The following is a 12142-nucleotide window of genomic DNA, read 5'->3' on the forward strand; positions in this document are numbered from 1 at the left end:
AATTTTTACACAGGTGTCATGGTTTTAGAGAAATGTCAAAAATACAGTTGCCTCAGGAGAATTGATGAACCTCTGAAGTGACCTTGGGAAAATCAAGTTTTCTCCTAGCCTGGTTGGCCAAATGACTTTCTTGATGAGTCAAATGATATCTAGACACAAATAGATTTCCAATGAGCTATCATGAACTCAATTTGGAGTTTAGGAAGACCTTCAAAAGTTGACTGCAACAGCACTCTGCCTTGAGGCAGCCTCATTTTGCACATTTTGACCAGTCTTGGGAGATTTGATTTTTGACAAAACAAATGAACTCCAAATTGAAAAATTCAAGTTGGGTTGGAAAGTAGACTCAATAAATTTTCCAACAAGCTATCCCACACCCAATTTTTACACCAGGAAAGCCTCCAAAATTTTCTTGCAAAAAGGTGTTATTCATTGAGATGGTGCGGCGCATTGGGCAGCCCTCTGCAGTGTAAAAAAATGAATTGGCACGACGCATTGAGATGGCGCGGCGCATTGGGCTAAAAAGCATAAAATCCATCCAAATATTCCTCCAAAGACTCTCAAATTGCTAAATTATTCATTTCCCAAGTAAGTTAACATCCCTCCATGACCAATGAATGAATTTCTCTTGGTGTTTATGGTGGTTTAATGAGTAAAACTTGAAACCCTACCTCCTTGCAATTTTTGTCAAAAACAATTGCAGAGGGTTTACAAATTGTGTTTTTTGCTGCCAACTCCACAAAATTTCTCACTCCCTCACTCTTTCATTCTCTCATTACATTTTTTCAAACCATTCCCCCAATCCCCATATCCCTAAGTCTACTAATTCTAAAACCCTAATTGTTATCCCAAACCCTAGTCAAATATCCCAAAACCCTAATTGCTATCCCAAACCCTAGTTGAAGATCCCCAAACCTTAATTGTTGTCCCAAGAACCTAATTAATATTTCCTAAATCCCCTATTCCCAAAAATCTTGTCAACAACATTCCCAAAACCCCTCATACACTTTCCCCTTCACAGTCCCTCATACATTCTCATCCTTGGCAGCAAAAATCTAAAGACACCATAAATCTCTTCATACTCATCAAGAAAACTCAAACATTGGCAAACATGGAGTCTGATCCTTCCTATGACCAAGATGAGGAAACACTCAGTGATTCTCGTAGAAAAATGCATGCACCAAGGAGACCTCACAAGGGTGGTAAACATATACGAGAGGAGCTCACTTCACTTGCCGAGTTACAGCAGTAGCAAAATGAGTACTATCTCAACCCGGGGTGGAAGGGGTCTCGTTTTCACCATCAGTAGAGCAGGTATAGGACAAGGGTAAGAAGCCCTTGCATGATGAGGGATCGTCAGGAGGTCAAGAGGTAGATTTCATCCTCATTCAGGATGATGACACAGATTTGGGCTCACAAAGCTCAAAGCTCAAAGAAGTCATTCGGGAGCAGCACGATGAAATTCATCATTTTTCTCTCAATCTCGAAAGAGCCAAGTGGATAATTAACTATTTGGAGTAGAGGAACAAACAACTAGAAGATCAGAAAATCATCATGGAGCTCCAAAACATGAAGGCAAAACGGCAAGCTGCCAAGAAGAGGAAAGTTAAATTGACCACACTTGAGCAAGAAATTCAAGCTGATCGTGAATCTTGGCTTGAGAGAACAAACATGCACCTAGAAAGGATGCTATAGAAGGCCAACAACGAGAAAAACATGTTGAGGAACATGGCATATCATTACTTGGTGAGAAACAAAGTGTGCAAGGCAAGAATCAGGAACTTGAAGGCCAAGTTGAAGAAAGCATCGAGGAAGCGAAAAGAGAAATATAGACTTCAGATCTTGGCTGAGGTTTCCTTTTCCCAACACAGCCCTTGATGAAGGACACTCAGCCCAAATTTCAAGAAATTTGGGATACTTTTGCAATTTTGGAATTTTTGCCTTGAAAAATAGGTTTTTCTGCCCGATGCGTCGCGCCACCTGGCGATCGCTTTTCATGGGGACCTCCTTTTGAGGAAAACTTAGCATTTTTTAATTTTTCATGAAAAAATATGCAAGCTCACAAATGGCCAAGAAATTTTGACAGGTTTTGGGCTTCCAAAAAGGTCAAAAACACCTCAAAAATGACCTTTCTGCCCCTTTTTGGCACACAGGAAGCAGTCTTGGGAAAACTTAGTTTTGGAGGGGCAAATGGAGGCCAAATTCAAACATTCCACTTGCGTTGGAAAGTAGACAAGTAGACCTTTCCAACAAGCCCACTTGAAGCAAATTTGAACACTGGAAAAGCCTCCAAAATCGGCTGCAAAAAGACGCTACGCATAGGGAAATCAGTGCGGCGCATTGTAGGAATTTTGCTCAATTTGACCAAAAATACTCTGTTTTTCACCTAGTTTCTTGACAGTTTGACTTTTCTTCTTCTAAATGTCAAACTCATGATGTAATTTAATATGAATTGATGGACTTTGATGTAATTATGCTACATTTTCACTCTTAGAGGTAGATTCATCCATCAAAGGGTAGTTTGCAACTGAATGAATTAGTTTCCTAGTTTTTAGAGGCAAGTTGTTCCACTGCCTACTTTTTAGTCCTCAGTTTAGATTTTATTGGAAAAGATCCTAATATTATGAGCTCGATCCCTAGAGGCTAAGATGAGTTGTTGGTTGCCTATACCTTGTGATATTTCAGTCATTAGCATGGTTGGACTTTTGGGAAAGCTTGGAGCTTCATTATATACTCATTTCAGCAGTTTGGCTAAGGAATAGACCAATGGTTTGCAACACTTTATGGGATTCATGTGGCATCTTGCTTTGGTATTGTGTTTTCTTTTGTAATTCTAAGTCTACATGTGTTTTATGTATGCCATATCTCTCTTTATTTCATCTTAACTAAAACAAACAAGGATAAAGGTAGAATACATTGAAAATGCAGTGCTCTACCTAGGGTTTGCTTAGTTATCTATGTTTTCAGCTGTTTGAAAAGGATCCCTGAGTTTTTCATGCCCTTTTCAACTTCTCACCTGTCTAAAAGCTCTCCATATCACTCAAATTGAAGTACCAAATTGCTTGCCTACTTTGCCCCATATAGATCTCTGCAAAACTGAGCCTCATTCCCCAGGCCCAAATCTGCCTTTCACATTTGAGCCAACAAAACATCATCAAATTCAATCAAACACCTTTGTACACATACCTAGCCTAAAATCAGTCATTACATCAGTCATCTCAAGCTTTCATTAGCCATATTTTTGATATTGACAAGGAGAGAGCCCTCTCCCGACCTGGTAGGGCTAGCTACCAGGTTAAGCGTAGTTTGATGTTACCCTAGATCCTACCTTTCTCAGCCTGAGGTAGATTTAAGCCCTAACATAGTGGCGACTCCATTGAGGAAACGAAAAGTTTGTTATTTTCTTTATAAACTACAGACGGAGCCTGAAGTTAGCTAGGTAGCCTCTGAAACGCCCTTGCTTTGCATTAGCGAAAGTAGATGAATGCTACTTCAGTCAATCTCCGGTCTAGTTTATGAACTGAACATCTAATTTCCTCAGCAAAATATAATCAAGTTCATATCTGATTGTTAATGGTGGACAATGATCAAACACCGCAAGGTTGAAATCATTCACCTGGCGACTCTAAATCAGTTACGAGATCAGATCCAAGGACTCCACTTGAGGATGAACCTGACCAGCAGAAACATGAAAGGAAAATATGGAAAGATCATGTATTCAAGTTGGAATTTCATTCAAGACATTTTGTTCTTTGTTCTAAATTATTTCTTCTCTTTTTCCGAGAATGTAAAGAAGGGTTTGCAAAGTATATTGTATTTGAGAAAAGATCATCATCCTACATTTGATTCCTTCCCCTTGAAGATTGTGATTACCAAAGATTTGCATGCCTTTGAGCTTGATCAAGACCCTTTTTTTCTTAATCTTGTGATGACTGTCTTTAAACTGATGAGCCTCAAGAGACCAAGACTGATTCTACACCTTCTATACATACTCCTACACGTTGTAAAATTCTAGATCGATACAAGCCTCTGATTTTACCTCCTATATCCCATGCTTTCCCTAAAAATCATGATCTGTATCTACCAAGATTTGATGGTGAATGCGACAACATCACTGCTGAGAGACATGTATTGAATTTTGAGTCCTTTCTTGACCTCTTTGAAGTTGATGAAGAAGATGTCAGTATTAGGATTTTTGCTCTTTCTTTGCAAGGCAAAGTCAAGAGTTGGTTCAAAACCCTACCTGATGCGAGCATCTCAGATTTACAACAGTTCGTCAAAGTTTTCCTCGACAGGTGGGTGGTAAGACAAAACCCTTTCTTGATTATAGAAGAGTATAACCAGCTGAAAATATTGCCAGGGGAGACAGTACAACAATTTTTTACCAGATTTAACCAAGTTTATTATTCGATGCTGGTTAATATAATACCTCCTCTTGGATCTGCGCTCTTTCACTACCTGGGTGCCTTTGATCCGAAAATGGAGTTTCAGCTGAGAGAAAAGAATCTTGCAACATTTGGAGAGATGCAGAACAGTGTAGTAGATGTAGAGGCTCATTTGTTTATCCAAAGGGAAAAGTTGAAGGAAGAAGAGATGAAAAACATAGATCCAGAGGAATCGACATCTATAAAGGTAAAGCTTGACATTTTGGTAAGTGCAGTGGAAGAGATGATGCAAAGGATCACCACAAGGAATGAGTATAATGTTCAAGCCCATGGCTCACTGATTGAAGAAGAACAAGTTGTTGATCCAAAACATCTTCTTTCCTATCCCAATTGTCATAGATCTGATAATGATTGTTTTATAGATCATCTTGGAGAAGAGAGATCTGTTGATATGACATGTATGCTTGGTGATGTCTTTTATACTGATGATTTGCCTCAATTTGATCAGTATGATGATGATTATGTTCTCCAAACAGAAGTTAATCCTGTAGACAAATCAGCAACTAGTTTGTGGAAGGAGGAAGTTCATTTTTAGCAGCGCGAATACAATGTTCAGCCATCACATATCAGCTATGGAAATGATGAGGAAAGTGCAGCAAATTTTGAAGTAAGTGAAGGATCTTTGCCTTTTTGTTTTGATTCATTTCAGTTCATCAGAGACAACTTCCATGCAATCAGAAATCAACTTTCGACAAGTCTTGATCTGGACCATCTTGAGAGCAATGATCAGAGGTCAAAATAACTGGCCTGGAAAGTTAAGAGCTCGAGGGGAGAACTAGATGTAATATATGTTCTCGTTGGAAGGGTGGAGAGGTCTTTTCTTAGTCGAGTTTTTGGACAAGTTTTAATCAGTACAGATAAGTATTTAGACCTTCTTGTCAAGTAGATATGAATTTTTTTAGAAAAGAAAATTATGAGACATTATTGTATATGAAAATTTTGTGTTTATTGTGGAGAAATTACTGAGTAAGAATTTTGAGAATATCTTTTAAGGTGATGGTAAAAGAAAAACATAGAAGTATTGTAAAATATAGAAATGAGAAACATTGTGTATGTACAAGTAAATTTTGGGTGGTTTCATAGGATAAATACTATATCAAGGATGGAATCTTGAATTTCTCTCGAGAGATAAACCCTCCTTTTTTAAATTAAAACGGAATAGTTAATGATAACCTAGCGATTTTAGATAACCATAACCCCTTCAGAATTAGAGGGGAGTATTTTAACGATGTAACGGGTCGTTTAAATATAATTTGGTTATTTTATTATATATTGAAATGTTAAACTGTGTAATGGGAATAAGGGTCAAGCTTATGTGTAAATATATATTTTATTTTACAGAGGTGGAAACAAGGTCACGACCATTCATTGAGTTCTGGCCTATCGATTGGCAATCAATGCAGAATAGTTCCTTGGTCCAACTAATTAATTTTTGAACTGATAACACATGGGCAGAGGAAGGTCCCAGGCATGGGTCTTGTCCTCCGTCGGGTATCAATTAAGATATTGTATATGTATAATGAATAAAGAATATTGTGTTAAAGAAAAGAAAATAATATGCATGCAAAGCATATATAATAGACAACAATCATTTTGTTGAATAATATACCATAAATTTTAACAGGAAAAAGAATAATTGAACCAGCTATTAGTGCTCAAATTGTCCCCACAAATGAACAACTTAGGGACGCATTCACTGAGGACTTGGAAGCCCTCTCGATTTAGGCGCTATAGGCTGACCACCAATATGCCACAGATGGTAACCCTGACAATAGTTATATGATTTTCAATAAAGCAAATATAATAAGGTCAAATAAAAGAAATTTGAATGTTGTAGTAATATTGCGGAATTAACAGAAGGAATACTATACAATAAATATCGTTGAAAGATAGAACTCATGTGAATATGGTAAACCTAACACACTTAAGCTAAAAGAAAATTGAAAAGAACCTCATAAAAACCAGAAAATAACTAAAACATGTGCAAGTATATGAGATAACAAGCAGACTCAATAATGACATAAGATCATTGCAACAGGTACAAATATTTCTTAATTTCTCAATTCAATTCTCCTATGATGGACGAATTCAATAGTAAATATTAAAACTCTAAAATCATAGAGACAAATGAGAAACTTATAAATTCATGAGCCTAACTAGTATCTTGAACACAAATAGATTACAGAACATTCAAATAACGTGACAATCGTAGATAAAAAAGAAGAAATTGTCATTAATTTTAGAGGCAAGCTTCTAAAATTAAATGTTTATCATTCAATCACTCAAATCAATAAAATGTTTATCATTCAATCACTCAGATCAATAATATAGATATCAAAGCATGGAAAGACTGAACAGAAATGAATACCTAACAGGAACAAGTCCCAGATTTAGCACTTTGATTGTCATATACAAACACACACACATAAAAAGGGTTTATTAGAAACGCAAAGTAGCTTCATTCACACTATAAAAAGTCTGTGTAACATGTACAAAAATATCTTTCAAAATCAAAAAAAAGTATCTTTTATCAACAACCCCCACTTTACGGGAAACAGGGTTTTAAATAGTAATCCGATAAGTAATTATCTTTATTAACTATCTTAAATGTAAACAAATTAAAATTACACAACTTAGATTCAAATAAAATACTTAAGCATCATGATCACCTCTGTGGCTTTGAAGTTTTAACTTTCTTTAACATGCCAGTAAGGGAAAAACTATGGGCCCCAAGCATCCTAACCACCGATGTTTGAGTGGTGATTAAGGGAATCTCAATCTAGTCCTTCGCTTGCTCCGTTATTGATTGCATCGATGAAGTAGGCTGGACTTCCGAAGTTGTTGAAGGCACCTGCTCCATAGTAAGACTTTGTTTTAAATGATTTCTAGCCTTAGCAATTTTATCCCATTCCATAGTTGACAACCAAGGCATGTTTTTGTATTTTTTTTATGACCACAACTAACCGAGATCTAATTTGGTACCGTGTTGTAGGAATATTTTGTATAATTTTGTTAATTCCGGCCAAAATGGTAAAGTCCCTGCAAAGAGAATTCACCAATGTAGCTGGTGAAACTAACTCTTCTCCTTGTATGGCTAGGAAACCAAGGTCTTGTTCTACATTCTTCAATTTGTCGCAAAATTCCTCATTAGATATTAGTCAGTTTTTTTCCCCACAATGAAGGCACACCACATTTCCTGATACAATTCCAATCAGCTCTAAAATCATCCATTTCCTTAGAAGCTTTCTCAAACTCTTCCCACATAAGTTGCATCACAGTACGCTTTTCCTTCAACATACAAAGGGAAAAAATGCATTGATCTCTGGTAGGAAAACTCAATCCTTCTAGTGTTTCGTCTTCTTAAGTGTTGATAAAATTGATGAGTGAATCGATGTCCTTTAATCTTTCCTCTAGGACTGCAGTTGTTCTTTTTTCTTCTATATTGGCACTTTTAATGATGCCCTTCTCACAATCTGAGAGGATTTCTACCATGTATTTCTTTAAGGGCGTTATGAATCTATTCAATCTCGTCATTCTTTCGGTTCACTAAATTTTCCACCCTACGTTTAGCTATTTTCTTCTCTGACTTGGCCTCTTCTAGTTCTTGTTCTAACTCAGTTATTTTGATGTGAAGAGGCTTCGAGTCCTCGACTTTAGATGCTTGGAAAGTATTGAGGGCTTGATCGATTGTAGCTTTATAATCTTCTAGAAGTTTGAGGTGGTGTTCCTCTTTTTCACGGGTCTCCTCCTTCAGAACTTCTATTTGTCTAAGCACTTCTTTAAATTTTTCCTCTTTAAGTCATAAGGACATCTCCAATCTTTTGTAAGTGGGTCTCGACCTCTTCCTTTATTTTGAAATCTTGGACTAAAACATGTGGTTCATGATCTGGTGTTTTCAGAATGGGTTGTAGACCTTTGATTTCCTTCTCTTTTTCTTCCAACAACTTTTTAACTAGCCCAATTTCTTTAGGCTGACCAGACTCTCGAATCACTATATCTTCTAAATCTTTAATTCAATTTATCTTGGTTATTAGAGCTACTCACATTATATGTAACTAGTCGGATATCTTTACAAACATTGTCTGCATCTTTATATTTCATGTTGTTGAATCAAGCAATATCCTAACAACAATTTCTCCTCCTTTCCGATGCAGATTTATAACATCCATATCTGATACTTTTCCTAAATTAATGGCGAGGGAAGAAGTCTAGGCTCCTAGCATTTGTTGATTCTCTCCTATTTCTGGTTGAATGACTGTGAGGTTTGAGTATTTGTTTCAAATTCAGTAGCATAGATAAATTAGGGTCCATCCATGGGAACTATGCCTTTAAGTGATGCAACTTCTGTTGATTGAGACTGTTCAGATAATAGAGCCAATTATGTACTAGTTTCCATTATCGGTCTCCCTTCTATGAAACTATGTTTGATGCTAAGGGACTACGCTCCTGAATCTCTAGGACTAATGGCATTGATGGCTTGCTGCATCTCTTTACTAAATTGTTCTATTTCTCGATCAAACATCTCACTATCAACATCATCTCTTTCACTTTCACCTGTCCTGATACTTCAACAAGAACAAAAATTTCCAACTTCCTTTTTCTTGTAGAGACCGAAGGGGCAGGAGTCGATAGTTTCGTACAGATTTCCTGTATTTGCATTTCAGTGTGACTTGGAGCAATATGAGTTATTCCTTCATTCTTTGTACGTGCAGGTGACACCACTTGTACAAGATCGTCCATAGGTGATAAGACATTTTCCATGTTTTCTACTTCAAGCTTACTTTCATGTACATAGGCGACAGCCATGCTTGTTTCTTCAATCCTGAGATAATTCCTAGGGGATTCTAATACCATATGTCGTCTGGCAATAATCCAAACAATAACATTTCCCTTTCCAGGGCATCCATAACATTCTTACTTTTAGCAATTAAAGGTGGAATAGCATAGGGATAACTGAATAACGCTTTTTTCCTTAGAGACGAAATGCAACTCATTTACAACAATTTTTTGTCTGAGTACTTCAAAAGCAAACAACAAGGGTGAAACATATTTTGGTAATTGAAAAGGTTGCTTTTCAAATCCATATAGACGAATTAAAGTGAAGTTAGGGTACAGGAACCAACTTCTTATACTTTTTTCTTCAGTAAGTCTAAGCGTTCTTCTTTGTTCTTCTGAAATTTTGTCTATATTTGCTTCAATCAACTTGATTTTCAAATGATATGTGAAACAATCTATATATTGAGCATATGAATTAGGGAGACACTCCAGATAGATTAAATTTGTTCACTTAAAAACTTATTTTTCTTTATTATTTATGTCTGTAACACTCAAGAGGAGCTTGATAAACATAAAGTAAGAAGGGTAATTGAACAAGATTAAATGAATCAAATAGATGCAATGGCGTCATGGGCTAAATGGAATGGTAGTAGAAAGATCAACCATGATGGCTCGGATCAGATATTTGGTAAAATTAATCACCCGACGGTCTGGTTGGAGAGTGATGTGTCGAATGACCAAGAAAACTGATTCATCCATTTTTGAATCATATGTCAGCCCAAAAATAATAGCAAAAGGAGAAGTCAATGTATGGTAAAAATGTTTCAATGAATTGGTTGGTATAGGAAATTACGATTTTAAATTTAGGTCAGGGATTTCAAATAAACCTTTCAAAAATTCCAATTTGTCTTCCTCAGCCCAAGTAATGAACTCATGGTCTAACCCTTTGTCCATTATATCGATTCCTTGGGCAGGAATGCTAAGCATTTTGGAAATTATTTCTTCGTTTATTCTTAAGAAGACCTTACGTGTTGACTGAGAGAAAATAGCTTGTTGCTCGAGCTCAAAGTGCTCGGCAAGCAATAACATGGAGTCTAGGTCAAATTGAATCGAAGGAAGTGTAGCATCTAGAACCCCAGACTTTATCAGACATACATCGTCATCTGATACGCTCGAAGAATAGGATAAGGTTATTTTAAGTGTAAGAACATTCGTCAAATAGACCTTAGTATCCTAGACCCCAACTAATTCATTAACTAGAGCTTCTTTAAATGATGTGTTGGGCACAGGATCCCCCAAGGGAAGTTTTGGGGCTTAAAGCCCATATTTTGGTCCAATTTTATAATACAAATATAAAGACTTCGCATTTTCTGGTCGCGGAGCATGTAGTTGTTAAAGAGTTATAGGGTTGTCCGCACTTATTTTGAAAATGTAATGTCAGCTATAGAAGATCTACCCATGGTCCGCGGACCATGGGATTGTATAAATAAGCTAAGCTCTTAGAAGTAGAAATCACTAATTATGAATGAAGATATAGTGTATGAGAGATAGCTCTGAAGTAGAAGTCTAAGTTTTGGGTCATAGTGTAGGTAGAGGCTTTGCAACTGAGTGGGCAGAGGCCTAGAAGTCTGCAGTTGAGTGCGCGAACCCCTGCAACTGAGTGACAGGGCGAGTCGAGTCTGTAGTCATCTGGAATTATCAATAAAGAGAAGTATTCTATAATTTCTGTGTCTTTATTTCCTATATATGCATCTGTTATATTGGGTATGAATTTCACTTCTAATGCTTATAGATGTGCGAATATGTGTAAATTTGTTGGTTAAGTGCACGCAAGTAAGAACATATACTTACGCGAAGCTAACTAAGATCTGTTAATAAGATAAGTAAGATAATTAGCGCAATTTGGGATATATCACAGTTCCCTACCCTAGCAGCGCCAAAGGACTTCAGCCCCTAGTTAGGGCTGCACGGAAGCCGATTGTAACATTTTGTGAAGGCACTAAAGGGTAGAGCATAGGGATAATCCACCTGTGCGAAGGTAGGTATAGTTGGAATAAACTGACATCACAACCATCTCAAGGGTGTGGAAACTTGGTTCTAGCATCCCCCATACTACTTCAGGTGAGACTTCAGCCCACGCTCCGCGATCTTATGCCAAAAGGGCCAGTAGTGTAGGGATTTGTTTAGCTAACTAACATTGAACCTGGGTCAGGCCCCCTCAAGACAACAAATGGGTTCTCTAGGTACCGCCAAATCAAAATCGCGTTGGAGGATAGGAGAAAGACAACCTTCACGACTGAATGGGGTCACTTTCAATATATTGTCATGCCGTTTGGATTAAAGAATGCGCTTGCTATCTTTTTGCGCATGGTTGTTGCAGCATTCAAGGAATATATTCATAAGTTCTTGGAGGTCTATTTTGATGACTGGATTGTATTTGGGCTGGTTAAGCACTATGTGGCGACCTTGCGCTTGATGTTGGATACCTGTTGAAGATTCCAAATCGCGCTCAACCTTAAGAAGTGTTCGTTTTGTGTTCCTTTTGGGAACCTATTGGGGCATGTGGTTTGCAGACAAGGGCTGATGGTAGACCCCGTGAAGATTGCGGCGATTTTGAACTTGGAACCGAGGAGTGTTAAACAGCTGCATGCTACTCTGGGGCATATGGGATATTACAGGAAGTTTATCAAAGGCTATGCCAAGATCACCACGCCAATGGAAAAATTGTTGAAGAAGGATGTCACATTCTGTTGGAACAATGACTGTAAGAAAAGTTTGGATATATTGAAAGAAAAGATGGTTACCGCGTCGATTCTAGTCTTCCCGAACTGGAAAAAAGAGTTTCATGTCCATGTCGACACGTCATGTATAGCGTTGGGGTCAGTACTAACATAGGATGGCAGAGAAGGCTTGGACCACCC

Source organism: Pinus tabuliformis, chromosome X (assembly GCF_031772625.1).
Source record: "Pinus tabuliformis cultivar Carrire ecotype Pingquan chromosome X, CPIR1, whole genome shotgun sequence".
Taxonomy (NCBI): Eukaryota; Viridiplantae; Streptophyta; class Pinopsida; order Pinales; family Pinaceae; genus Pinus; species Pinus tabuliformis.